The sequence below is a fragment of the Piliocolobus tephrosceles genome, chromosome 5 (genome assembly GCF_002776525.5).
Source record: "Piliocolobus tephrosceles isolate RC106 chromosome 5, ASM277652v3, whole genome shotgun sequence".
Classification (NCBI taxonomy): Eukaryota; Metazoa; Chordata; class Mammalia; order Primates; family Cercopithecidae; genus Piliocolobus; species Piliocolobus tephrosceles.
Genome location: NC_045438.1, coordinates 47909019 through 47915501, shown reverse-complemented (window position 1 = coordinate 47915501; position 6483 = coordinate 47909019).

Genomic DNA, 6483 nt, shown 5'->3' with positions numbered 1-6483 from the left:
TTTTTGTTTCAATTTCATTCATTTCTGATCTGATCTCTATTATTTCTTTATTTCTACTAACTTTGGGTTTTGTTTTCTCTTGCTTTTCCAGTTCTTTAAGATGTATCATTAGGTTGTTTATTTGAAGATTTTCTTCTTTTTTGATTTAGGCATGTGCCACCATGCCCGGCTAATTTTTTTGTATTTTTTAGTAGAGACAGGGTTTCACTATGGTTCAGGTTTGTTTCAAACTCCTGGCCTCAAGTGATCTGCCCACCTCGCCCTCCCAAATTGCTGGGATTACAGGCATGAACCACCATGTCTGGCCTATATTTGTTTTTTAAATCCATTCTCCTGATCTCTGCCTTTTGAATGCAGTGTTTAGTTCATTTTTATTCACATAATTACTGATATTTAGTTGAAATTCCCTATTTGTTCATGCATACCTTCTGTTTTTTTTTCCAAAGCCTTTACAATATCAACAATAGTATTTTATTTTATTTTATTTATTTATTTATTTATTTTTATTATTATACTTTAAGTTCTAGGGTACATGTGCATAATGTGCAGGTTTGTTACATATGTATACTTGTGCCATGTTGGTGTGCTGCACCCATCAACTCGTCAGCACCCATCAATTCATCATTTATATCAGGTATAACTTCCAATGCAATCCCTCCCCCCTCTCCCACCATGATAGGCCCCAATGTGTGATGTTCCCCTTCCCGAGTCCAAGTGATGTCATTGTTCAGTTCCCACCTATGAGTGAGAACATGCGGTGTTTGGTTTTCTGTTCTAGTGATAGTTTGCTAAGAATGATGGTTTCCAGCTGCATCCATGTCCCTACAAAGGACGCAAACTCATCCTTTTTTATGGCTGCATAGTATTCCATGCTGTATATGTGCCACATTTTCTTAATCCAGTCTGTCACAGATGGACATTTGGGTTGATTCCAAGACTTTGCTATTGTGAATAGTGTCGCAATAAACATACGTGTGCATGTGTCTTTATAGCAGCATGATTTATAATCCTTTGGGTATATACCCAGTAGTGGAATGGTTGGGTCATATGGTACATCTAGATCTAGATCCTTGAGGAATTGCCATACTGTTTTCCATAATGGTTGAACTAGTTTACAGTCCCACCAACAGTGTAAAAGTGTTCCTATTTCTCCACATCCTCTCCAGCACCTGTTGTTTCTTGACTTTTTAATGATTGCCATTCTAAGTGGTGTGAGATGGTATCTCATTGTGGTTTTGATTTGCATTTCTCTGATGGCCAGTGATGATGAGCATTTTTTCATGTGTCTGTTGGCTGTATGAATGTCTTCTTTTGAGAAATGTCTGTTCATATCCTTTGCCCACTTTTTGATGGGGTTGTTTGTTTTTTTCTTGTAAATTTGTTTGAGTTCTTTGTAGATTTTGGATATTAGCCCTTTGTCAGATGAGTAGATTGCAAAAATGTTCTCCCATTCTGTAGGTTGCCTGTTCACTCTGATGGTAGTCTCTTTTGCTGTGCAGAAGCTCTTTAGTTTAATCATATCCCATTTGTCAATTTTGGCTTTTGCTGCCATTGCTTTTGGTGTTTTAGACATGAAGACCTTGCCCATGCCTATGTCCTGAATGGTACCACCTAGGTTTTCTTCTAGGGTTTTTATGGTATTAGGTCTAACATTTAAGTCTCTAATCCATCTTGAATTAATTTTCGTATAAGGAGTAAGGAAAGGATCCAGTTTCAGCTTTCTACTTATGGCTAGCCAATTTTCCCAGCACCATTTATTAAATAGGGAGTCCTTTCCCCATTTCTTGTTTCTCTCAGGTTTGTCAAAGATCAGATGGCTGTAGATGTGTGGTATTATTTCTGAGGACTCTGTTCTGTTCCATTGGTCTATATCTCTGTTTTGGTACCAGTACCATGCTGGTTTGGTTACTGTAGCCTTGTAGTATAGTTTGAAGTCAGGTAGCGTGACGCCTCCAGCTTTGTCCTTTTGACTTAGGATTGTCTTGGCAATGCGGGCTCTTTTTTGGTTCCATATGAACTTTAAAGCAGTTTTTTCCAATTCTGTGAAGAAACTCATTGGTAGCTTGATGGGGATGGCATTGAATCTATAAAAAACTTTGGGCAGTATGGCCATATTCACGATATTGATTCTTCCTATCCATGAGCATGGTATGTTCTTCCATTTGTTTGTGTCCTCTTTGATTTCACTGAGCAGTGGTTTGTAGTTCTCCTTGAAGAGGTCCTTTACATCCCTTGTAAGTTGGATTCCTAGGTATTTTATTCTCTCTGAAGCAATTGTGAATGGAAGTTCATTCATGATTTGGCTCTCTGTTTGTCTGTTACTGGTGTATAAGAATGCTTGTGATTTTTGCACATTAATTTTGTATCCTGAGACTTTGCTGAAGTTGCTTATTAGCTTAAGAAGATTTTGGGCTGAGACGATGGGGTTTTCTAAATATACAATCATGTCATCTGCAAACAGGGACAATTTGACTTCTTCTTTTCCTAACTAGATACCCTTTATTTCTTTCTTTTCCCTGATTGCCCTAGCCAGAACTTCCAACACTATGTTGAATAGGAGTTGTGAGAGAGGGCATCCCTGTCTTGTGCCAGTTTTCAAAGGGAATTTTTCCAGTTTTTGCCCATTCAGTATGATATTGGCTGTGGGTTTGTCATAAATAGCTCTTATTATTTTGAGGTACGTTCCATCAATACCTAATTTATTGAGCATTTTTAGCATGAAGGGCTGTTGAATTTTGTCAAAAGCCTTTTCTGCATCTATTGAGATAATCGTGTGGTTCTTGTCTTTGGTTCTGTTTATATGCTGGAGTACATTTATTGATTTGCGAATGTTGAACCAGCCTTGCATCCCAGGGATGAAGCCCACTTGATCATGGTGGATAAGCTTTTTCATGTGCTGCTGAATCTGGTTTGCCAGTATTTTATTGAGGATTTTTGCATCGATGTTCATCAGGGATATTGGTCTAAAATTTTCTTTTTTTGTTGTGTCTCTGCCAGGCTTTGGTATGAGGATGATGTTGGCCTCATAAAATGAGTTAGGGAGGATTCCCTCTTTTTCAATTGATTGGAATAGTTTCGGAAGGAATGGTACCAGCTCCTCTTTGTACCTCTGGTAGAATTCAGCTGTGAATCCATCTTGTCCTGGACTTTTTTTGGTGGGTAGGCTATTAATTGTTGCCTCAATTTCAGAGCCTGCTATTGGTCTATTCAGGGATTCAACTTCTTCCTGGTTTAGTCTTGGAAGAGTGTAAGTGTCCAGGAAATTATCCATTTCTTCTAGATTTTCTAGTTGATTTGCGTAGAGGTGTTTATAGTATTCTCTGATGGTAGTTTGTATTTCTGTGGGGTCGGTGGTGATATGCCCTTTATCATTTTTAATTGCATCTATTTGATTCTTCTCTCTTTTCTTCTTTAATAGTCTTGCTAGCAGTCTGTCAATTTTGTTGATCTTTTCAAAAAACCAACTCCTGGATTCATTGATTTTTTGGAGGGTTTTTTGTGTCTCTATCTCCTTCAGTTCTGCTCTGATCTTAGTTATTTCTTGCCTTCTGCTAGATTTTGAATGTGTTTGCTCTTGCTTCTCCAGTTCTTTTAATTGTGATGTTAGAGTGTCAATTTTAGATCTTCCCACCTTTCTCTTGTGGGCATTTAGTGCTATAAATTTCCCTCTACACACTGCTTTAAATGTGTCCCAGAGATTCTGGTATGTTGTATCTTTGTTCTCATTGGTTTCAAAGAACATCTTTATTTCTGCCTTCATTTCGTTATGTACCCAGTAGTCATTCAGGAGCAGGTTGTTCAGTTTCCATGTAGTTGAGCGGTTTTGATTGAGTTTCTTAGTCCTGAGTTCTAGTTTGATTGCACTGTGGTCTGAGAGACAGTTTGTTATAATTTCTGTTCTTTTACATTTGCTAAGGAGTGCTTTACTTCCAATTATGTGGTCAATTTTGGAATAAGTGTGATGTGGTGCTGAGAAGAATGTATATTCTGTTGATTTGGGGTGGAGAGTTCTATAGATGTCTATTAGGTCTGCTTGGTGCAGAGATGAGTTCAATTCCTGGATATCCTTGTTAACTTTCTGTCTCGTTGATCTGTCTAATGTTGACAGTGGAGTGTTGAAGTCTCCCATTATTATTGTATGGGAGTCTAAGTCTCTTTGTAAGTCTCTAAGGACTTGCTTTATGAATCTGGGTGCTCCTGTATTAGGTGCATATATATTTAGGATAGTTAGCTCTTCCTGTTGGATTGATCCCTTTACCATTATGTAATGGCCTTCTTTGTCTCTTTTGATCTTTGATGGTTTAAAGTCTGTTTTATCAGAGACTAGGATTGCAACCCCTGCTTTTTTTTGTTCTCCATTTGCTTGGTAGATCTTCCTCCATCCCTTTATTTTGAGCCTATGTATGTCTCTGCATGTGAGATGGGTCTCCTGAATACAGCAGACTGATGGGTCTTGACTCTTTATCCAGTTTGCCAGTCTGTGTCTTTTAATTGGAGCATTTAGTCCATTAACATTTAAGGTTAATATTGTTATGTGTGAACTTAATCCTGCCATTATGATATTAACTGGTTATTTTGCTCATTAGTTGATGCAGTTTCTTCCTAGCCTCGATGGTCTTTACATTTTGGCATGTTTTTGCAATGGCTGGTACCGGTTGTTCCTTTCCATGTTTAAGGCTTCCTTCAGGGTCACTTGTAAGGCAGGCCTGGTGGTGACAAAATCTCTAAGCATTTGCTTATCTGTAAAGGATTTTATTTCTCCTTCACTTATGAAACTTAGTTTGGCTGGATATGAAATTCTGGGTTTAAAATTCTTTTCTTTAAGAACGTTGAATATTGGCCCCCACTCTCTTCTGGCTTGGAGAGTTTCTGCCGAGAGATCTGCTGTCAGTCTGATGGGCTTCCCTTTGTGGGTAACCCGACCTTTGTCTCTGGCTGCCCTTAAGATTTTTTCCTTCATTTCAACTTTGGTGAATCTGGCAATTATGTGTCTTGGAGTTGCTCTTCTCGAGGAGTATCTTTGTGGTGTTCTCTGTATTTCCTGAATTTGAATGTTGGCCTGCCCTACTAGGTTGGGGAAGTTCTCCTGGATGATATCCTGAAGAGTGTTTTCCAACTTGGTTCCATTTTCCCCCTCACTTTCAGTCACCCCAATCAGATGTAGATTTGGTCTTTTGACATAATCCCATACTTCTTGCAGGCTTTGTTCATTTCTTTTTCTTCTTTTTTCTTTTGGTTTCTCTTCTCGCTTCATTTCATTCATTTGATCCTCAATCGCTGATACTCTTTCTTCCAGTTGATTAAGTCGGTTACTGAAGCTTGTGGAATTGTCACATATTTCTCGTGTCATGGTTTTCATCTCTGTCATTTCATTTATGACCTTCTCTGCATTAATTATTCTGGCTATCAATTCTTCCACTCTTTTTTCAAGATTTTTAGTTTCTTTGTGCTGGGTACATAATTCCTCCTTTAGCTCTGAGAAGTTTGATGGACTGAAGCCTTCTTCTCTCATCTCATCAAAGTCATTCTCTGACCAGCTTTGATCCGTTGCTGGTGATGAGCTGCGCTCCTTTGCAGGGGGAGATGCGCTCTTATTTTTTGAATTTCCAGCTTTTCTGCCCTGCTTCTTCCCCATCTTTGTGGTTTTATCTGCTTCTGGTCTTTGATGATGGTGACGTACTGATGGGGTTTTGGTATAGGTGTTCTTCCTGTTTGATCGTTTTCCTTCTAGTAGTCAGGACTCTCAGCTGTAGGTCTGTTGGAGATTGCTTGAGGTCCACTCCAGACCCTGTTTGCCTGGGAATCAGCAGCAGAGGTTGCAGAAGATAGAATATTGCTGAACAGCGAGTGTACCTGTCTGATTCTTACTTTGGAAGCTTCCTCTCAGGGGTGTACTCCACCCTGCGAGTTGTGGGGTGTCAGACTGCCCCTAGTTGGGGATGTCTCCCAGTTAGGCTACTCAGGGGTCAGGGACCCACTTGAGCAGGCAGTCTGTCCGTTCTCAGATCTCAACCTCCATGTTGGGAGATCCACTGCTCTCTTCAAAGCTGTCAGACAGAGTCGTTCGGGTCTGCACAGGCTTCTGCTGCTTCCCCTGTTGTTTTTTTAGCTGTGCCCTGTCCCCAGAGGTGGAGTCTACAGAGACAGGCAGGTTTCCTTGAGCTGCTGTGAGCTCCACCCAGTTCGAGCTTCCCAGCGGCTTTGTTTACCTATTTAAGCCTCAGCAATTGCGGGCGCCCCTCCCCCAGCCTCTCTGCTGCCTTGTGGTTAGATCGCAGACTGCTGTGCTAGCAATGAGGGAGGCTCTGTGGCCGCGGGACCTTCCCTGCCAGGTGTGGGTATAGTCTCCTGGTATGCCCGTTTCCTTAAAGTGCAGTATTGCGGTGGGAATTACCTGATTTTCCAGGTGTTGTGTGTCTCAGTTCGCCTGGCTAGGAAAAGGGATTCCCTTCCCCCTTGAGCTTCCCAGGTGAGGCAATGCCT